Consider the following 24,053-nt stretch of genomic DNA (forward strand, 5'->3'; position numbering starts at 1 on the left):
CGAACTGAAAACAATGTTGCTGAGATGCCTTTTTCATGAAGTCATTTCTTAGCTGCTGTCAGTCAATGAGGCCCAGCTTCTCTGGCCACACTGGATGATCTGTACCCTTTTAATTTCAATTGTTCACTGGAAAATGAATGGATCTAGCGCCAAAACAGCACTTTGAAGGCTGGAAAGCTGCATTTTAAAAGGCATTTTCGGTTTTTAGCCAATTATGTGGCCTTGCTTCATGTTAAATGTAACAGCACCCACTGGCATTCTCCTGCAGTGAGAATTCTGTTGTCACCACCACTTTGGCTGTGATCGTGAGCCACATGCAGTTTTACAGATTTTTGCACGCACAGGGGTTAGCACATCCATTTTTGGCTGTTTCTTTCCCCATTGGAAAAGGGGTGCAGTGGGGCACATCGGCATGGGTAAAAATATCCCACAAGGGGGAGCACATCATAGTGGAAACTCCATATCAGCCTTTTCAATACCTCCAAAGCGACAGAATCCAAGCAGGAAATGTGATTAATTCCAGAATTACTTTCTGGATTTTGTTCATGTGAGGCTTTCCTGTGGAAGTTAAATATGCCAAAACAACAAGTGTCCCCTCGTGCATGGTCTGGCTGACTTGCATGATAATGCCAGAGAAAACTGTCTCAAGAACTGAAGTCTCAAAACCCCGGACAACATGGAGGCATACCTGAATTCCCTGAAAAAGTCTATGAAGAAGACAAGTGCGAGGGGATGCCCACAGTTTATGTGGATGGGTGCTCCTACCATGTTGACAACAATGGGAAAAGGGAACTGGGGGCCAGCGTTGGGAATGCCTGGGTTAATTATGCCCCGGAACCCTTCGCTGGGTACAAAATTGGTCCCCGCAATAGTCAGGCGGTGGAGTTGATGGCAGTTCACCAGGCCATCCTCACTGCCTTGCAACACCGATTCCACGAAATAGTCATAATCACTAATTCAGATTATGTCCGGAATGGGTTCGTGGAGCACCTGATCAACTGCAGAACCAGAGGCATGATGTGTGAAAATAACAAACCACTTAAACATGAATAGCTAATACAAAATATTGATGATCTGGTCACCTGTAATCGGATAACCATCTATTGGGAAAAAGATTAAAGTTCTTTCCAGACTAGAGGGGCCAGAAAAAAACAGGAAATTACCTGGCTGATCAGTTGGGCAAAACCGGAGCCATCCAGGGGGATCTCCATGAGATTGAGTGCCTGTTGGGGGAAATCCAGGTCACTGCTGTCACCAGGTCCCAGACAAATGCTCACAATGAACTCTCAACCGCCCAGTGGAGTAAGGAGCCCCCAGATGCTGATTTCATCATGGCGCAAAAAGGGGATCCGATTATTGGGACATTTTACCAACACAATGAGGACCCTGAGAACTTTCCGCTGACGGAAACCGATTACATTGGGAAAGAGGATCTCAGGGTGTTGATGAAGTGTCCATAAATGTTTTGATTTCAAAACGGTTTGTTGGTAAGGAGATCCATCTCTGGATGCAACCAGAAGCTAAGCCTGATGCTAAGTCACGCCCATGATGCGGCTACAGACGGTCATCGGAGGTTTCACACTACTCTAGAAATCTTGTGGGAGGTTGCATTCTGGCCACACATGGGGCAGGACCTCAACCAATATTTGAAGGGGTGTCTTGTGTTTGCACAATTTCAGCCAACTTCACTCACACACTGAGCTCCCCTCCAGACGAGGGAGATGACACTGCCTTGGTCAGTTTTACAAGTAGATTTCATCAGGCCCATGATTCGCTCGTCTGGGGGAAACAAGTAAATGTTAACAGTAACGTGCTTGTTCACCAAATGGGTGCAATGTCTCCCGGCCCCAAATTACAAGGCAGAAACAGCAGCTGCCCTGATGATCACCCACATCTTCTCGCATTTTGGCTGACCCCAAAGGATTGAGTCAGACCGAGGAAGTCACTTCACCAGCGAAGTGATGGCAAAGATGTGGGAGATACTTGGGGTAAAAAGGAAACTTCATATTCCATAAAGCCTATCCTCTAGTGGGGGAGTTGGGAGATGCAATAAAACCATTTTGAGCATTCTAAAAAAGTTTGTGGCAGATTCTGGGCCAAGTTGGGACATCCGATTACTGCTTGTCCTGATGCCCATCAGATCTACACCATTTTCTGTGACCAAAATATTTCCATTTGAGCTAATGACTGGGTGAAAAATTACCTCACCATCTGCTATATAGAACACAAGAGCAGACACTGATAAAGCCTCCACAACTCATGAATATGTTGATAATCTAAGAATCTAAGAAAACACCTTCAGCATGCTTTTGCATACGTTCAGCGGAATCTGGAGAAATCGGCTGAGTGGATGAAAACTCAATATGATTTAAACACAACCAAAAAGGAATACCAAGTAGGAGACAGGGTCTACTTGTACAATTTTCTGGGGAACCAGACTAAGGAGCAGAAATATCTCCCCTCCTGGCGTTAACCAGTCCCTTTGAAATTGTAGACACAATTTCACCTGTTGCCTACAGAATCCGCATCCCCAAAGGAGAGCTGTCAGACGAGAATGGGGTCCACATTAACCAGCTAAAAAGGTGACACCCTAGACACACTTTGCAGCTGATTGAGGAGCCAAAGGAGAATCAAATAGAGGAGACACTTGGAGAACAAGAAGCAAGAAAAAGAAAAAGCTGAAGGGAATAGTTAGGTCCATAGGTATATTTAGCTAACAGGTAGTACTTTTCTTCAGTGTTTTTGCAAAATATGTAATGAAACTATGGTATAAAAGTTCAATCCTGTATTTGCCTTGTTATGTAATTGTTAGTGAACGATTCTAAAACCTGTCTTTATCTATCTCCTTTTAGTGTATTAATTTCATTCTGATGAGGACCTCCCCGGGGACCTGGAAAGGGAAGGAAGGAAAGGGGTGTTGCTTCACACTCTCAAATGAAACCTTTAGGAGGTTCTTGGTGTGCCGCTCCCAGATAAAATATGAGCCCCACTTTGCCCTACTCTCCCTCAACAAGAAGTCTCGGGAAGGATTCTGTAGGGGTACATTTACCAGCCCAGCAGAACTCCCATGCACAACCAAACTGCATTTCAGCAGTTACAATAAGAACGGCCCTGTTGTCTCTGCTGAGCACTTATTCCCTTGCATCAAAACTGCATTGTTAGCAGTTATCAAAATTAATGGCTGTGCTGGCTCTGTTGAGCACATATGGGGTGAGATGAAACATAGAACACCCCGAGAATGGCTGCAGTTATTTTCTTCATGTGCACCAAAAATAATTCAAAATCAGCCTGGTGCAGCGCTGCTATGCTGCAAGCTCAAGACTTCTAACTGAAAGAGAAAATGTTCTATGTTAAAATGACTGAACACTGATACTATTTCCATCTTTTCAACATTACACAGTTTGGTTCCAGAAAGGCACCTCCATGCCCATCTATCTTCAGGTTGTACACCAGCAAAGGAGGGCATTCCTCACTGAATGGCATGTGTGCCAAGCAAAATCTATGAACAGCAGAAAAATTTGTTTCAGGCTGGATGACCCGCGTTTACTTTTGCAACAAATTAACCCATGCAGAGGACTTCAAAAATAAAGTTTTTCTCCCTGGCTATGCGTCAATTACAAAACAAAACTATTTCTAGCACCTTTCCCTGCCATGAAACTGATCTGATCTGTCCAGGCTGTTCTGAAAAAGTGTGTTAAAGAAACTACATCAGGTGAAATCCCCATGTAAAATAAACATGTGTAAATTTGTTTTTGCTACAGCAGTGAAATAACACTTAGAAAGTTAAAATGGGAAATCATCCCAAATATTCACATAGAAATAGTATTTTAGGTGGGGATTGGGGTTTGATTTAAAAGTATAATATATTTATTTACAAAAAGACTGACTTTTGTGAAAGAAAGGAAGACAAACAAAGGTTTGAAAGCTGTTTGAGACCAGCAGAACCAGTTTGGCAAAAGGACAACACTTCAAAGCAAGCCCCTTTCCCAATGAAAGGACCAAGGTGTGAGAATTTGCGACCTTGTCAGACGGAATGGCATTTCCCCTAGCATGGGACAATGGACAGACCTGCCATTGAAGTGTGAATTCCTCTGACACCTCTCCTCAGCTTCAGCTGCCTAGGATCAAAGTCGAATCCATAGCAACCCTGGGCAAAGCTGACCAGAGCATGACATGTGGCTGTGTGTTGGAAATACTGCCCATGTTTGGAAACAAAGCCAGCCCATTTGATTTCATAGACTGCTCATATCATGACATTTATTTCAGTAATCTAAAGAAACAATATTGTGAAATTATGACCCTTTTAAATGTCATTTGTGCATCATTAAAATAAGACATCATAGATTTTTCTGACATGTGGTGGTTGCAAATGCCAGTAAAACGTAATTTCTGAGGCAAGTGTACATGCTACAGTTTTGAAACTTAATGAACATATGCACAGTGATAATATGTATGACAATTGGAGAATTTTAAGTGAAATGTTTTCCATGGAAATGGTGAAAGATTGCCAGAATGACTAAACAGCATCGCACCGACTGGGGATTTGGAACAGAATATTTCTTGTAAAATATGGAGTCTGCCTATCTAATTTTCACGAGGATAACAATTGTAAATATAGGGGTTTTGTGTCATATCTGATTTTGGTAAAAGTAACTATGGCATAACAATGCACCTCAAAAAAACACACACACTAAAACTGAGTCACTTCCTTCTGTCCAATCTGCTTACAGGGAGATGGCAACAGTTACAGGCTGACCTATCCGATTTAGAGGTACGCCTAACTTAGTTCTGCCCACATAATACAAATCCTCTGATGTCATCCAGTCTATATAAGGTGGAGACATACAGACAGACAGGATTCAGGAAAATCCAGCATTCATAAATCAACATCCAGAGATCCAGACATTCCACTTTCACCCTGCAAGATTCCAGATTCCAGTGCCTGGCCAGGGGTAGCTGATAGCAGATCCAGGCAGAACCTCTTACCCAAGCTTAACCTTTTATCCAGAATTAAACCCAACAAAATTTGCAGTAATTCAGGGAAAAAGGGGGAAAGGCTAAACCCTTTTGGGACCAGACCTGCTTTGCCCAGGTGATACGTCCACTGAGTCCAGACTCTGGTTGCCTTGCTGTGTCCTTAGAGGAGAGCCGCCACTGTGTAGCGATCAGACCCCAGTCCCGCTGTCCAATTCCTGGCTGGCTGTCCAAACTATTACATTCAAGTGTTTGTTGTAAGTATTTCCCTTCCTCAGAAACCAAAAAGCTGAATCCCTTGCTGTGTTACCTGGTATTATGTACAGTCCCATAGAAATCCTATAAATACCTTAGTAAATTATTGAAATTGTTAGAATCCTCTGTGTATCCTGTCCTTAGGAAAATCCATAGTAATCTCCATGCGCCATTCTTTCCAAATAATTTCAGTCCATCGTATTAAGTCCTTGGTACTATTTAGAATAAATTAATTAATTCCCATATAAAGAGACACACAGCGTGAAGGGGTTAAAATTCCAAATTAACCTTTTTCGTGGGCAGCGTTCCTCTTTTCTAACCACTAAAATATAGTCTCAGTAAAACTTTTTGACCTTTTAAAACAGATTTTACCCGTGCAACTGCTTTCATTTTAAAAAGTCAATTTTTCATTTCCCTTTAATAAGCCCATAGTGTCATCCATATAGAGTCACCCTTTTACTTTCATATCATACCTGTGATGTGCCTTTGTACCTTAGCATTAAAACCAATTTTCGATTATGTCTTTTTAGCTCTATTTCCAAGCTGTTTTGCTATTTTAAACCCATGAAAAGTAGCAATTGCAATTTTGCACACGTGATTCTTGCAGCACTGTTGTTCCTTGAAAAGTCAATTTTCCGCACTGAATGCCCATTATTTAGTACATTGCCTTGTAGTTTTCTTACTTCCTTGATTCCTTGGTACAGCCACACACATTCTTGCCTTATCCATTCAACCACACATCTAAAATAGCCATTCAGTAATTCCGAGTGTCATTTTGCTCATTTTTCAAGGGAGCACAATCCGATTTTTGCCATCCATTCAGGGATGGTAGATCGGATTTTCGATCTGATGTTTGCATAGTATACACGACTCCTTGCACCTCCTCTCCACCCACACAAAATTTGGTTAACAGGAGTTTGAGGAGGTGTTGCAGGGGCAATGCTTAACTGTGGTGCCATTTAAAAGCACAAACCAAATATAATCTTGCCCTCTTTCAATGGTGCATTGTGTCTCTTATGTAAGAATTTTAAACTAAGTGTATTGTATCATTTACTGTGTAACTATCACCACCCTTGTGATTGCTGTCCCATATTGAATGTGTTTGATTTTTATTCAAAATTAAAATAAATAAATATTTCATTATTCCACACTGGCCTGGTTCATGGTCCATTGCGACATGGGGTGTACGTTAAGGGGGGTGTGATACGGGTTGGCTGCCTTCTCATAGCTGAATCCAAATTCATAAATTAAAAGCATTTTTATTGTGCGCCACATCCCTTGCAAGTGAAAAGAGTCCTTGTCTGGAGTGTGCTGCCTCTTTGAAATCCTTAATCCACATGGCAAGGACTAGGCCGGCAAGTCCATATGAGGGAGGTACGTACTGCTAGAAATGAAGTCACTGGACTGAATACAACTAAATGGATGATTATAGGTCTGCTATGTATTCTGATAGCTGGTAAGAGAGAACAGGGAAAATGCTGCAGGTATATGTTTGCCAACTAAAAGGTACAGGTTTTAATGTCAATAGTGTGGGATGTTCTGACCCACTACGCTCTGCCCTGCAACATCACTGTGTGCTGCTTTCATCAAAAACAACAGAATGGCTGCCGAAAAGTCTTATGTGCGCTAAAAATCTCTGAGAAGTGCGCAGGAAAACCTGAAAAATAGGCCACCAATCCATTTTGCATAAGTCAGTGGTAACACAGGAGACCACACTGCCAAACCTGTCATTGGGATGTCCACAGAGTGAAATGAGTCTATTTGAAAAGGCAGTGTTGCGTGCCAGGGAAAACCCAGAAGTGCTTTAAAATCCGTTTTTCCTTGGCTGTTGAAATTGCAAAATCATGGTTCCCCAAACATCAGAAAAGATCCAACATCTCTGTTGGGTGTTAAACATCCCCTTATTTAAGTAATCCCCATAGGCACAATGCCAGGAGAAGCACATTTCATCACAAAAATATCCCCATTCAAAAAGGTGCTTGCCTGGAAAAATAGCTCAGAATATGGGCGCAGTGCCCCGCCTGCCTGTGTCATAGCTGTCAATTACTTATACTGGCAGTTTAAAACTTGTATCTTAAAATCAAATTGTGGAAAAGAAGAGACTTGCCATCAAAAGCAATATAGGTTGCTACAATTAAATTTCTAGGTTTTAAAAAGACTGGAATGCAGAGATCTGTGGGTATATTTGTTGAAAATGTAAGATTTAGTTTAGCAAAAGACAAGTTTGAACACACTGGACTTCAAGGGCACATTCCACAGTTTGCTCCAACAAAGGGTGCCTTCCTTTTGCTCTCTGCCCAGGAACTATGATTTAAATTCTAATGAAAGGAGGAGGGGGTGTTGCTCTGCTTCTCTGGGAGAAAGACAATAGGCTTCCTGGACTGAAAGGAAATGCAAATTTGGGTGTCAACAGAAACCAACTGCCAGCGGGAAGAGAGCCCTGGACTGTTCTGGGCCCATCAAACTCTGGGGGTGGGACCAGACAGATTTGTGTATCTTAGATTATAATAAAATATCTTTTTGGAAAAAGACTCATAGAAAACTGTGAAAAATGTGGAAAAATCTGTAATTTAGAGGTTGTTAATATGAAAATGCTGCTCACCGTTTGAAACTATTATGGACTCTGTGCGATGTTCAGAGACAGGACTACCGAAATGTGTATGTTGTAGCAATTGTGATAATGCTAGGAATATGAAAGTTTACAGGATTATGCCCAGATGTCATGCGCATCTATGGAGAAAAATGTGGACAGATCTGACACTGGGTACACAACCAAAAGCGTGAAAAACTGTAAAATTGGAACTAAAGCTCTCACTGAGTTGCAACTCGGACAGATACGGGCTCTACTAAATCTGTAATGTGAATATGTATGATTAGCAAGTTGGTGATATTGTAAATATGATTCATATGGAAAATAGATTTACTGGACAGAAACCAGGGGAGGTACTCCCTGGGTTGTAAAATGCAGCATCACTATGACACTAGATTTCCTTCTCAAATCAGGAGGGGGGAAAGACTTTAACCAATAGGAATCCTAGAGGGTGTGCTTAGTATAATTCAGCCTACCCACCCCTTTGGGAAATATATAAATAGGGACTGCTTAGGACCTAGACACACACATTCACCCATCAACTGATTGTCGGCGAAGCACTCTGCAGGATAACCCAGATCCAAGACTCCAGAAAGCAGAAGGCTCAATTCCAAAGCTGAACCCCTCTCAGCTGGCCTTTAAATCTTGAAACCTGATTTTAACCCTGGACTTCCAAGGGGCACACCAAAAATTGAACAGCCTGGCTGTGCTGTTTCTGCTTCTTGCCAATAACTCTTGCCAGAACCCAGAGATCCAAACCCGTAGAGCAGAGCTGTAACCTGATAGCTGTCAGCCAGAATCAACCTGTCAGATCCAGTTCAGAGGCCGTGCAAATACCAGAGTGCGGTGCTGAGTGCACAACCGGGTGCCTGAATCCTGACCGGTGGGCTAGCAGAATTCCAGTCCAAAACTTTTGACCAGATCTTTGATGGGCCTATTCCAAGCCATAGTTGTGAGTATCTATAGCATAGAATTGTCCATAGCCAATCTCTTATCCTTATCCTTAAATAATCCTATCCAAACCATTTTAGCATATCCATAACTGCATTGTAGAATCTCTTTTGTCTTTTCTGAATCTTTCCCTCATCCATGTAGTCCTTTGTTAATTGTAGTGATATTATCATCGTTGTGCTAATATATATGCTGAAGAAAGACAAGTGTCTTGGTGGGCAAAAGTCAGAGCAGAGGTGCCGCTGTTCTGGTGGCTGTCCCGTTGGGTATCTTGCATCTTCATAGACTCTCTAGTGTACAAAATATTCTTGTTGGTAATATTCAAAAGCGCATCTTTCATTTGAAAATCTTGACTCTTTCTGAGAAAAATCGGCCTCTACTAAAACCTCTGTAACTTCCATACCATACATGCTAGAAATGTATTTAAGTGTCACATTGAAGTTAACATCCTCAGCTTTCAAACAAATCTAAAACCGCATTCCAACTCCTTGTAGTTTTTCTGTAATCGCATTTCTTGCACGCTAACATGTTTGCTGCGAATCTGCATTTGGCTCAATTTCAACAAATGTAAAACAGCTATTCTTTGCATCTGAACTCAGAATTCAATGTTCAATCTGCTAGTTATTCAATCATCATTGCTAGTGCTTACCTGGAACTATCCAAAGCGGCTCCCACTAGTTTTGAATCCAATTTAGTGATTTAAATCAATTTTTAGCATTTTTCCCATTCATTCCAAGCCACATTCAAAAGCATTTGAACTGTTTTGAAATCATTCCTGTGTCTCTCTGCTTGCTAGGGGGAACTGGGATTGAAACTGTATTTGATGAATGTTTATTCCTGAAACCCGTGTTCTCTCCTTCCACCTCTATATTGCATATTGGGAATTGAGTAGTGTACAGGGGGAAAAAGTGACATTGCATTTGATTGAATCCCTATCAAGTATTATTCTATGCTGCATTGTCTTCCGATCCATATCATGTATTATTCTAGGCTGCATTATTTTTCTTATCCATACTCATTCTAATTAAAGAGATTGGTGATTGTTGTAATATCACCCAATGCTGACCAATGTATAAATATTAATAGTGTGATATCTAGATATTGTTCAATTCATAAAAGTGTGATATATATATATTGTTCAAATTCTCAAATTAAATCTTTTAACTTTGCAAAACAGCCTGCTTCCTGGTTCAGTGAGACCGGGGGGATTCAAAGAGGGGCGTGATATAAGGGTACATCATTCAGAAATAAAAGAACTTTTAGATATAAAAATATATATTTAAGGGTTCCAACTGTGCATCACACGCTAGGCATTGACTTAGGTGGAGTGCCAGGTTGAAATCACTTACAGTAGTGCTACAACCCTTAATCCTTCCATAGCAGACAAACAGAACAGAATTATTGTATCACCAGTTAATATGGTCCTTAAAAGCCGGAAAGATTCTAAATGAGATACTGCATGAAATCAGATATCATTTCATTTCATTTAAAAATTTAACAAAACTTGTTAATTTCCAAAGAAAGGAATTCAACATTTGCTTAAATTGGCAGAAAGTATGCAGATTCGTTGTGAATCTATAACCTAGCAGTGCTGTGGCAAGAATGTTCCTCCCAAAGAAAACAAAAGAGATGATGTCTGGAAGGTTTAGAATTAACCTTAACCTCCAGTATTGCTCTGTGCAACCCTCCACAGTTCTTTGCCTGCCAAGCCATTACAGAATTGGAAAGACTATATGCAAATTAGGCTTGGTTCCATCCCAAAAGGGGCAGTCAATCCCATCTGCATGAGACCACAAGCATCCTGGAAAATGTTCTGGCTTTGTTGGGCCTCATTATTGAGGAGTAGCTTGGTTTTCTAGGCCCTGCAGGCACGGTACCCACATCTGGGCATAACCGTCCAACTCGGTGTGACAACAGCAAAACAAAAGAGGTAATGGCTGTAAGGTTTAAAATTAATCTTAACCTCTGGCATTGCTCCGGGCATTGCTCTGGGAAAACCTCCACACCACTCCACACCACTGTTCCACGCTATTGCAAAAAGGGAAATACCATAAGCAAAACAGACATGGTCCCACCCCAAAAGGGGCAGTACAACCTTAACTGCTTGGTCACATCCCTTCTCCATGAGACCACAAGCATCCCCAAACATGTTTCTGCCTCGTTGGGCATCGTCAGTGACGGGTAGCTTGGTTCTCTAGGCCCAGTACGCATGGGTCCAACATTTGGGGACACACGTCCCACTCGGGGTGACCAGAGCAAAACAAAAGAGGTGATGGCTGGAAGGTTACAAATTAATCTCAACCTCTGGCATTGTTCTGGGTAACCCTCCACACCAAAGTACTTCACCTCCCAAGCCATTACAAAAAGGAAACAACCATATGCAAATCATGCTTGGTCCCGCCCCAAATAGGGCGGTCAATCACAAACTGCTTGGTCACATCCCTTCTGCAAGACCACAAGAATCCGCAAACATGTTTTGTCTTCTTGTTGGGCCTCATCAGTAAGTAAGGAGTTTCTTGGAGCAGATGGGGTACAAAACGGTGGTGAATAAGCTTGCCCAGAGCAGTAGCAGTGGTCCAGATTAATTCCAAACCTTCCACCCATCACCTTTTTGGTTATATTTTGTCTCCCTATGTGAGAGAGGGTATGCCCAGACATTGGTCCCTCGTTCGCTGCACCACAGGGACCCAAGTTGCACTTCACTGAAGAGGCACAACAAGGCTGAAACATGCCTGGGGTTGCTTGTGTTTCCATGCAGAGGGGACCTAGCCTAGCAGTTAAGGCAGGGCTACTCCCATTGGTGGCAATACCTGACTAATTTATGTGGCTAGACCCTTTTTGAAATGTCAAAAACGGGTTAGAAAACAGTGGAGTGGAAGGGTGCCCAGAGCAGTGCCAGTGGTTCAGATTAATTCAAAATCTTTCACCCATCACATTTTTGATTATAGTTTGTCTCCCTATGTGAGAGAGGGCACGCTCAAACGTGGGTCCCTTATTCGCTACACCATAGGGAATGTAATAAAGATGCAAGTCCAACACGGCATAAAGCAACGCACATATCAGCTGCGAGAGAAGCACTGTAAAAGGGGAGGGGACTCTTTCTGATATCTGTGAAATAAAATGCTTAACAAAACTAATACATAAATGCAGTGGCACAGGCAAGGATAATCAAACTTAGTGATGGAACAAAATGCGGTAAATAGGCCTTAAAAGCTTGCTTTTCCAGAAAACGTGTGTTAGCATTTTATGTGCAGCAAAAGCAGATGTAACTGGCGATTTAGTGCAAAGTCCCAGGCCAGTGCTGAAAGAAGTATACAATGGTTGTAATTATTAGAGGTCACAGATAAAAGTTTGCAGGTTCTGCCAACAAATAATGAGTACATGACCATTTTATAATTCAAAATCTTTTCCTGCAGCAAGCTGTGTCATATGGGGAGGCGGGATGCCTAATGCACCTCTCTCTCTGTAGAACTAGAAGTGTATTCCGGGGGAACACGTAGCTGTTCACTGGGTGGATGAAGGGAAAATATGTAAGACAATTTTGTAAAATTAACGCAAATGCTTCAAAATGAGGAAACACAGCATAAGGTGGTGGAGTATGTCACTTAGGGTCCTAATGTAGGGGAATTACAAATAAGAGACGATAAAATATTACAGTGCACAACTAAAGAAGGGCAAAGTGCCCCCTGGTGTCACACAAGGCCACTGATGAGGATAAAAAAGCAGTATGGTATGGGGACAAATGGGAATGAGGAAGTAATGCAGTGCAGTGCTGAAGGAATGTTGGGCTTTGAGCATAACATGGCAGCTTAGTTTAATGACAACTGCCAAGCAACCTTGGGAAAATATGTGAAATCCTTACTTGGCTACATTAAAAACATCAACCAGTTGACATAAGGAGCTTTACATGATTGCCTTTGTTTTTCAGGTCAAGTGGATTCATTTTCCTGGGGACTAATTTAGACTGCACCATGGTAGTGAAGAATGTGGTGCTGATGTGGGGAACAGCAGCAGTGATGGATATCTGGTGGGCCTGCAGATCCAAAACATATGCCCAGCTTCCACCTGACTCGAATGGAGTGATTGTTCTCGTCACCTTGCACAGCGCTGCACTTGTGGTGCCTCAAGATAGCACTGCTATGAAGAGTGCACTGCAGGGGAATATGGAACAGCAAAATGAGCAGCAGAAAATAATAAGGAGAAGAAAGCGAGAAAGCAATTAATTCTCAAAAAAAGAGTGCAGAGGACCTGGTTACTATCCCGGATGACTACCATGTATTCTCCACGGCTGCCACCTTTTTCACTTCATTGTTGCTTCCAGAAGTACAGCTGCAGCAAATTCAAAATGGCGGCAGCTGACTCAGTATGAGTTATTGAGCTGGCCAATTCAACAGCAAAAGGTTTGAACACAATTAAAGAGGCATGCATTTTGAGAGTGCTGTGAGAAGTGTAGATTGGCAGGAGTTGGAGTTGGTGTGGATTTCCTGTTCTTGATACATCACCTCCCCACAGGAGGCCACGCCCCTTTCCCCCAGAAATCTTGAAATAGACCGGCACGTGGTCTGTTTGTTGTTGCTGGGATGTCGGAATCCTCTGCTGTGCGACTCTAGCATGTGCCTTTTTCCCAGAAATCTTGAAATAGACTGGCACGCGCGCTCCAAGCAAGTGGTCTGTTTGCTGTTGCTCGGACGTCGGAATACTATGCTGTATTTGTGTGAAGACTCTGGTATAATAATGCTGCAAGAACACTATTATGGACTTTTAACATCACCAATGTAATTACTGTGGATGGGAACGAATTTTCAGTTTTTTCTTTAGGCCACGCCCCTTCCCCCCAGAAATCTTGAAATAGACTGGCACGCGTGCTCCAGCTTGCGCACTCCGAGCAAGTGTTCTCAAGTGGTCTGTTTGCTGTTCCCTGCTCGCAGCCCAGTTTAGCAGCAGCCCACTTTCTCCACGTGTTTGCTCGGACGAGCACTGGATGCCTGTTCGTTACCACGGGGATGGTCCTTTTGCTAGCAGAGTGCTGATGTTTGCATTTTGGTATAGCTGGGGAAGCGTTGTGGATCGATGAAGGTTTGAACTTCATACTTTGGCTATATATGCATATCGATATATAAAGCAAACAAATGCTGGAAGTGTCTGCTTTATGAAGTAGGCTTTAGAGAGTGTGTTTTGGGTAATCTGCAATTGAATTTAATTCATTTGTGTGGACGCTTGAAAGAAGTTGAAGTTATTGCACTAGGTGTCTCTGTTCGACTTAGAGGCTGTTGGAAAGGGAAAGGCTTTGTGTTAGACTTTAAAGCTAGGGTGTTCTCTCATATTGACGTTTAGTGTATGCGTCACGTTAACATGAAAAGGAAGATAGCAGAAGGCAAACGTGAAAGTGTAATGCCACCAATCTCGATCAAAACACGACGAATGAGCATTGCTCATGCCATCACGCTTTCACTCCCTGATTCCTCGGACACCGATGAGGACCTATTGGAGTGTGCCCAAAATTCCTCCAAACAAATCATTGAGGAAATGGTTGAACATAACAATTCAGAGCGCTCACAATTTCTATTTAATGAGGAAAGGAGACAGGTACCGAAGAATAGCCTGGATGTGGGATTGTTTGGTCTTAATTGATTGTTTTATTTATTTATAGAGCGCCTTACACTTGGTTTATCATTTATGGACACCCCCCCCCCCAATATTTGAGTCTGGGGAAATAACATTGCTTGGTCTCTCTGAGCACTTTGATGCATCAACACAGATTTCTGATCCCATAGTCCCCATAAATCTCAAAATGGTAACAGGTGAAATAAATAATAATATTTGCACATGCGATGTTAGGGGAGTGAGTGCTGGTGATTCACAGTTATTAAAGGAAATGAAAACGCAGACTAGAATTCTAAACAAAATTATGCTTGCATTAATTGCTTGGCCTGAGATGTTCTCAAAAAACATTCTAAAGGTGAACCTTCCAGTAATGGGGGATAGTTTCAATGTGCAAAATCAACACTCAACAGCTACTCTCAATGTGCAAAATCAAAAGTCAGCTGTTAGTCCCACGGAAATGCCTGTGAAAGAGTTGAAGGAGAAGGAGCACAGTGTGATTGAATTACCTGACCCATTGGTTTCATGATTGAATACTCAGGATTTACAGCTCCCGACTATTGCAAATGATCCAAATAATGTAGCTGAACAGTTTAATAGAACCATTTCTAAAAGAAAAATGAAAAAAATAGGCGTAAACAAGCGCAAGTGCAAAGGGCATTGAATCTATCATCTCGCAATTTTTTGAGGGATAACCTGCGCACCGCTTTACAGGGGAATCAACTTGAAAGTGATGCAATCCTGGTAACAGATTCCTCCGTAAAAAAGCCAGCGTTGAAGAGTGTAAGTGAGGTCACGCTGCAGGTCAGAGGCGATGAACATTGTAATGTGATGAATCGGCCTGGTTATTCTTATGCTGAAAACATTTGTCCGATGCCCTAAAAAATAAAATAGTAAATGACAGAATTGATACGAATCTAAAAGATCTTGAACTGGGAATGATGGATATAGTTGATCTATTTAAGAATCCTGCTGCCCCTCTTCGTATAAATATCCCGCCAAGGGACGAGGTTGGGTGTTATGTAAGTCCTATCCTAATGGGAGCGGATTTCTTGGCAGAAAACAATAGTGCTGCGTCAAAGGGGGTGGTACAAAAACAACAAAAAAAAAGAATTAAGTACTAATACAATAGGAGTAGGCAATGTTCTGATCCCTGTAGGGATGGTAGAAAGTAATGCTGGCCTTCAGATAACTTTAGCTAATAAGGATGTACCTTTAAATGTATGACTTGGTAACGATCACAATACAAACATTAGAAAAGGACTTGAATCAGCGCCAACAGGCAATTTTCTCTCAGAGGATTTTGTGCAAACCATTATTAAGGACATACTGAATCAGAAAGATGAGAAAATGCCTGTTGCTGATGGTTTACCCTGGGGGAACTGCAAAATAACAGCTGACACTGTTATTCCCGAGCCTGTGGAAAGAACATGCATCAGTGCATATAACGAAATCAGAGGGCATGCGGGAGGAAATGTTGAGCCAGAGACTGAAGTGAGGAATTGGTCTAACCCCTGGTCTGCTCAGGAAATGGTGAACAGCAATGAAATCATGCATGAACGAAAGGCTCAGAATAGATTTCCCAAAGGTGGTCCCAATGAAAATTTACGAGAGCCACATTTTCCTAATGATCCAAGTTTGATCATGTATCGTGTATTTGATGATGGTGGTTCACCTGCCCTGAATAGAACTTATATCCGAAGCCTGTACAGGGATATACCTAAATTGTCACTTATAACATCATCAGACATACAATTGGTGGACTATATTCATCCTTGTAGGTTTGATTTTGTACGATTGCTGATTTTGTCACCTCTAGTCCATTCACAGATCTTAAAAGAAGCTGGATCCCTACAGAAGAGGGGATTTGATACCTACAATTATAATGACCAAGGTAAAACAGAGGTGTTAAAGTATATAGATCCTTCACCACAAAATGTTGTAAAACCAGACAAGGGAGAGGTCATTTCACATGTACAAGCTGATTTAATGACCCTAAAGGAAATGAAAGAATGGGGATCTCTGGCTGTGTCACTCAGAAAATCAATAGATAAATTGAAGAATATGGGTAAGCCCCTTTAGCGAAGGTGACCCATTTAAGCTTGTCACATGGAATTCAAGAGGGCACTTACATTTAGCTTTAAATAAGAAAGTTTGCGATAGGCTAGAGGCTTTTGATTTTGTGCTCATACAGGAAATATGGGCTTGTCGACCGCTGTTGTGGGACGGGCATGTTATTTTGTGTCTTTTTGCGAGTTGTGGTCCTAGAGGGTGCCCCAAGGGAGTTCTTGTTCTTGCATTCCGTAACAATCAAGACATTATAATGCTGTCAGAAAAACATCTCAATACTTCCATTATAGTTGCTACTTTTCATATCGCAACTAGGAATTGCACTGTGGGCTTAATGGTTATAAATATTTTTTGGAATAGTGCTGACTATGATGATTTTATGTTGGTAAAGTTGATTGATGAATTGAACATTATGATAGAGGACTGGCTAGTCTCCACGCCAGATGGTCTCATAAATTTGGCTGGCGATTTGAATGCCGATTGCAATCTCTCAAGCAGCGAGATTGATTGGCTATATTGGAGTCAATGGTCCCAAAACTGGCAATAAACAATATTTATGTGCTGTATAGCTTATTTTCACAAGATCTTGGGGTTTGACAATGGTATTCCATGATAAACCTACTTGGAATGCTTGTGGTGAGTCTTCCATCATTGAATTGATATTCTCTAGTGAACATTTACTTGCAGGAGTCAAAAATATGCTTGTGCAACCCAATCCATTTAGTGATCATGCTATGTTATCAATCAATCTGAGTTTGAAGAAATTGCTTAATCATAGGAACGCTTATTGTGCTCAAACTGTTGCGAATGTTAGGGGTAGTAGAGTGAAATGGAATCCGATAAAGACAGCCAAATTCATAACTTGATGATGCATGATTTTGAGAAAAGATCTATGGAATCTAAAAAAGAAACATACTCAGTTGACTCTTTTAGGTTATTATTGGGTACAATCATGTCTAGGTTTGAGAAACCAAATTTAGGTGGAGTAACTCAGAAAAGATTACACAAACACGCCTTTGACTTAGATATTAAGCAATGTAGAGCCAAGTTGAACAAAAAAAAGTATGTGCAATAAAAAGACAAAATCTGTCTCCATCAATTCATAAGGAACTGTGTAGAAAGAGTCGGCAGCGATGTAAGAATTGGGGGATTCAACATCGCGCCTCGCAATCCCAGAAAGATGGCGAGGCTATGCTAAAGGCAATGAAAGAGACAAATTCTAGGAATTATTGGGCGCTTTTTAACAGCACTGAGGCTTCCCAAGTTCAACTGAATATTAACCCAATAAGTGAAACAGTGTGGTGCGATTATTTTGAAAATCTATATGTGCCTTTGGTCTCCGAGGAGACAATAGCTGTTTACGAGGAAGGTAAAATGGTACTAGATGTATCGGTTGAAAAAATAAGGAGGACTACAAGGATGATTAAATCTTCCGCTACTACTGAGCCGAATAAACTGTCTTGTGTTATGCTTAAACAGAGCAAACTCTTATGGGCCAGGATACTTTGATTTATTTTTAGTGATGTGATTGAGACACAGTCTATGCCAGATTAATGGAAAATATTGTATGTGCTCCTAATCTTTAAAAAAGGAAACCACCTGAGTCCTAAGAATTACAGACCTATATCACTGATTAACGTTGAGACAAAGATCTTCTCTTCTATTGTATTGGAAAACTTGATAAGTTGGATGGATGAGAATGAAATCCTTGATATACGGCAGTTTGGGTTTAGGAAAGGATTGGGGGCATTGAAATCAGGGCATTTACCATTGTACACTGCATCAATGGATTTTTCTGCAGCCTTCGACATGATCGACAGACCAACACAATGGCGAAGGCTTGCTGCACTGAATATTGAAAGAGGTCTACTTGCAATGCTTATACATCTTTACTCCAATACCGTTTTGAAGGTCAGACTTAAAAATGAGGATTTGATGTCGAAAGAAATAAGGTCTAGGAATGGCCTTAAGCAGGGATGTGCCTTGGCGGCAATTCTATTTAATCTTTATGTGTCTGGAGCAAGAGAAGTATTTGAATCCTCTGGTTTATCTCCAAAGGTGGGTAGGATTGACATAAAATGGGTGGCTTATGCGGACGACTTTCTGCTCTTCGATCGAACCATTATTGGTTTAAAAAGTGTTATTGATGTATTTTCAAAGTTCATAAGTGAACTGAAATTGAAAATCAATCCTCAAAAAACGGTTGTCATAAATTTAGGACAAACCAACAGGAAATGTTCGAAGCCAATGTGGTTTGTTGAAGGAACCGGGATTCGTTTGCAGAAAGCACTCAGGTATTTGGGTTATTCTTTTGCGAGTACCATGACGCAAAGTTTTTTAAGAAACTACTTAGAAATTAAGGCTATTGAAGCAGGTAAGCAAATGAGAGTGATAGAAAGGAAATTTGGGAAATGTACAATGTTTGTATGTAGGGATTTCTATATGTTGAAGGTCATTCCGAGACTTGCGTGTGGTCTTGAATTTTTCCCAGAAAAACTTACTCCATATCTAAAAACCATTGAAGCCTTAATTTGGAAAAAAGTATTGTTTTTCTTATCAAAATGCATACCAATCATAAGGTATGAGTTTGGTCTTTGCTCTTTGAAAGGTATTATGGAATCTAAAAAAACAATGTTATACAGAAATATGTCGTAGCTGAAAAAAAAATCCTTGTATTAGTTATTTAATGACAATGGTACAAGGAAGTATATGATGAATTTGAAAACAGAGGTGGAAAATATTCTTTCAAATATTGGAGTTACAATAAAATGTCTCACTGAGAGACCAGCAAAGGTAAAACTGTTGATCAAAGCATTTGACAGGGTTGCCAACAATTCCTCTGTTATGAATTCCAAGCTGTACTGCAAAGTTGTATCTCTGTGGAAATGGTTTCCCGAGTTAGAGAAATATCTTGTAAAATACCCCTCACGACAACTGCGCAATAATATAATGCGGTTCAGGTTTAATGTAATGAATACAAGGGAGATTCGTTTTATTCGGAAATTAATTCCTGAGAATCAGAAAATATGTAGATTCTGCTCAACTGTGCGGATTACTGAAACATTGTTGCACCTGTTGCTAGTGTGCCCAATGTTGATCAATGAGAGGGTTGTATATTTTTCGGAATTTGTTTATGACACATCGTATGTGATAAGAGAACAGATATGGTCTGAAATGCTTCACGGTTCTGATATCTCCTTGAAGATCAGAGTTATCGCTTTCCTTACGATTATATGTAACGTGACCTAATTGATTAAGGGCAAGCACACATGTATAAGATCTGTGAAAGCAAGGGTTTTCCAGCATCGTTGTATGGTTTTTTGACAGTCTTCTTTGTATAAGCAGTCACATAATAGATCTCTGTCGTAATGCATCATTTCTGTCTTAAGAATTGGCTGCGATGTATTCTTCAAAAAAGAATTTTAGATTTTGTTTATATGAACTTTTTAGGTAAAGAAGTCGATGCGATTTAATGATTGAAAATTAATTTTAGATTTTGCCTAAATTGTAATTATGAATTAATATTGTGTGAGATAGTCTGAAAAGTTTGTAAAGAATCTTTATATGTATTTGAATGTTAGTATGTGTGTTTTAACGTTTTAATGATATTGTATGTGATTTTGTAAAGGTTACTTTAAACCAATATACAATAAAGGAAAAAAAACATTAAAGAGCGAATGAGGGCTTTGCGCTTGGTGGCTCTTCAAAATAGGTTTGTTTTAGACCTCCTAACAGCCGTCGAAGGAGGTGTCTGCTCCAGGTTTGGGACAGGTTGCTTTATGGCCACACCAGATGGTGAGGCCTCAAATGGAATTCTAAATGCAGCCAAAGAAGAGATTTGGACATTGCTGGGAAAGATGATGAGCAACGTCAATGGAGTGCAGGCAAAAGACTGGCTGGACAGTATCTTCACATGGTTACCCACCTGGCTTTCCTGATTGTTTCGAGCGACTGTCCCCATGTTGGTCCTCATTCTCATCACCTTCTGCATTTTTAAGAATATTTTAAAAGTGTATTTTAACATCCAAAGAGGACCGTTGATGTTAACCTTGAGTGTTGACAAAAAAGGTTTTGAAATGAATAATAGAAGGAAAATTATGGAGAAAGGTGAAGGGGAGGATCCAGATTAATGGGATTTTACACAGCCTGCAGATGTTGGGTTATACTAACTATGCCGATGATATCCAGGTATTCATTGAATTGACTGGTGATTATGACAAGAACCTTTTAAAGGTCACCTCAATGTATAATCTGATAGAGGAATGGATGATTAACTACTCCCTTTCCATTAAAAGGAGTAAAACCGAGATTATGCTGGTTGGCACCACTGAACTCCTTCAAAAACTGGATCCCAGATATGTAGCTTTTGACATGGTATTAAAACCTGCACCATTGGTTAAGGCCCTGGGCATATTCTTTGATGCCTCTCTCAGTATGAAAAAACATGTCTGCCAGTTGATATCATCATGTGCCTATATCACCCGCCTTGTTAGGCAAATCAAACCTTTTCTCTCAGAAACTAACACTGCTGCCCTTGCTGTTGCCCTGGTCGATTCTAAACTGGATTATGGCAATGGCCTGCTGGCAGGCACCTCTAAGTCCATCTTGGATTCTCTTCAGGTTACTCAGAACAATGCTGTTTGAGCTGTGTGTGGACTCATGAGAATGAATCTTGTCACTGAGGCTCACAAATGCCTTTGCTGGCTCTCTATTTCAAACACTGTGTCATCTACAAAATCCTTCTTCTCATTCATAAATGCCTCAGTAACAAAGTGCCCGTTTATTTGAAGGATAGGATTAGGTGCTCTTGTATTCCCCACTCTCTTCGATCTAGCAATTCGAACAGATTTGAACTGCCCCGTCATAGTCTGACTCACTTTGGTGGTACCAGCTTTAATGCTATTGGCCCTTGCCTATAAAATTATCGTCGCACTGATTTCCGTGTATGCCCTGAAGTTCTCTCTTTTCAGAGCACCCTTAACACATTCCTTTTTAACTCTAATGATTAGACCTCCTCTTGAACTCTGGTTTCCCTCGGGTTTCTTACCTCCTGTTGTCCAGCTGCTGTCTTGCTGCGCACTGAAGCCTCCGGGCGAGTTGCGCCTTACAAACGTTACATAACATTAACATTATCACGAGTTCTTGATTCAATGTCTAATGGATGGGACTGGGTGTGTATGGGTGGGGGAAGATGTAAATGGTTGGGAGGTGACTGGGCAAGACATGGCATGATTGGAATATTTTGGATACATAAAGATGAAGTTGCTAAAAAGGAAAGAGAGGCCCAAAAAGATTTAGTTATAAATAAATTAATAAAAGGGAGGAATAATGTAATAAATATACCAGTCCAACATAGTGTAAAGGAACGCACTTATCAGCTGCGAGAGTAGTGCTGTAAAAGGTGAGGTGGCTCTTTCTGATATCTGTGAAATAACCAGGGCAGTTGATTAAAGTTCTGCTGGTCATCTCAAATGTTGAAATTAATTAACTTTGTGCTGTGGCAATTGAGGATGGATTGTGACATCACATGTTGTAATTGAGGGTGGTGTGGGAAGGTTTATCGACCCAATTGTTGACCGCAATGTATGCTTTTCAATAATAGTGCATAGTCCAAAATTCAATCAGCCTTGTGTGGGGAGAGTTTTTCATTTGGAATGATCACAAATACGAATTACTTGCATTGTATAAATGTACTGAATTTAGGGGCATTTCTTTGACAGTGCCTTTCATGCAATTCTGTTCTGCGGTCTGTTTGAATTTGCTGTCCCAGCTGCATCTGGGGCCCTGAATAAAACTGTGTTACTTGTTGCATCGGCATACACTCCTTTTTGACTACTTTTGTAATATTTTGGTGAGTTTTTCGAGGCAACCTCTGACACAGGGAACCAAGCTACATCTCACTGATGAGGACCAACAAGCCCGAAATATGTCTGGGGTTGCTTGTGTTTCTATACAGAGGGGACCTGGCCTAGCAGATCTGGCAGGGCCGCTCTGATTGGTGGCAGTACCTGACTGATTTGCATATGGCAAGACCTCTTTTTCAATGGTGCAGGCAGGCTATAAAACGGTGGTTTGCAAGGTGGTCCAGAGCAGTGCCAGTGGTTCAGATTAATTCAAAACCTTCCACCCATCACATTTTTGGTTATAGTTGGTCTCCCTCTGTGAGAGAGGGTTTTCCCAGACACGGGTCCCTTGTTCGCTGTGCCATAGGGAACCAAGCTGTACCTCACTGATGAGGCCCAACAAGGCCTAAACATTTATGGGAATGCTTGTGTTTCAGTGCAGAGGGTACCTGGCCTAGCAGTTTGGGCAGGGCGGCTACCATTGCCAGTGTTTCAGGTTATTTCTAAACCTTCCCCCCATCACTTTTTTGGTTAAAGATTGTTCCTCCCAGGCATGATTTGCACATTGATGCTCACAAGAATTAAGTTATGCTTTTACTGGCAAATTCCACCTCCCTTAGAGAGGCAGTCCTGAGACCAGCACCGTGTTCAGTGGGCATGGCTGAAGGCTTTTATCGTAGTGCACTTCGGAGGGGCACTCTGTGGGGTGGGCATTGCTGTAGTGCATGTCTACTGGCAGTGCAGTGATGGATGTATGGACCAGGATATTGCAAAGTCCAATACCGTGGGCACAGTCACTGCAGGTCACTGAGACATATTGACTGAGTATATTATAAAGGAAAACAAAATTCTCGAAATTAATGTTAGAAAAAACAACTGAAATTCACTGAAAAACATTAGTCTAAGGCACGCTATGTTACCATGGAAAATATAGCCCTAGATTAATACATTTGCAAGGTGACAACTCACACAGATAAGCCACCAAGCAAGGTCCTCTAATAGAAAAGCATGCACTTAGATTGTACAGCAGTCATCCTCATAGCAGAGTCATTCTTTAAGGTTCATGCATCCCTCAGATATCAAAGCGATCCTTCAGTTCTTTTGGATCTCCTCGGGCCTGAGGGATGTATAGGGGAGGAGGAAAGCGCCGTGGCCAAGTCTGCATCCTTCCCACAGCACGCAACTGAAGCTGAGGGGCCAAATGATGGAGCGGCCCTGCGCTCTTGCATGCTGCGAGCTTCCAATAGCGGTGACCTCAGGGGGGATTAGGGAGAGGTAAAGCTTTCAGAGGTGGTGGACTGTGGCAGGATTCAGTCATGATTCTTCCTTTTTGGGTTCCGGGGTTGGGTGCAGAAAGTCCCTTGAGGGAGGAAGGGGGGAGAGGGGCAGGACCCAGTCACATGTTTTTCTTTTTGATAGTTGGAAGGGGGGGTTACACACGGGAGGTGTGCGGTGATGGCCAGGTGCCTTGTATGTTGACATTTCTTGAGTGAAGGGGAGAGTGGTGGAGCCACATGAGGGAGGTGAGGAAGGGTGACAGATGGCCAGCTATGTGTTGCTCCTTTCCATTGTGGGGATGGGACAAATAACACAGGGGGGGTGTGAGGACGAGTAGATGGAGACCAGGTATTGGGATCATATACGACATAACATTGTGGATGTAAAACTCTGAACAGCAGGGATGTGTTCCGCCTCAGGTTGCACCTAACATTACGCACGACTCAAACTTTGCTCTTGTTCATCAGATGTCACTTGGAACCCGTGGGCAG

This window comes from Ambystoma mexicanum, chromosome 6p, assembly GCF_040938575.1.
Source record: "Ambystoma mexicanum isolate Mex_15411 chromosome 6p, UKY_AmexF1_1, whole genome shotgun sequence".
NCBI classification, from domain to species: Eukaryota; Metazoa; Chordata; class Amphibia; order Caudata; family Ambystomatidae; genus Ambystoma; species Ambystoma mexicanum.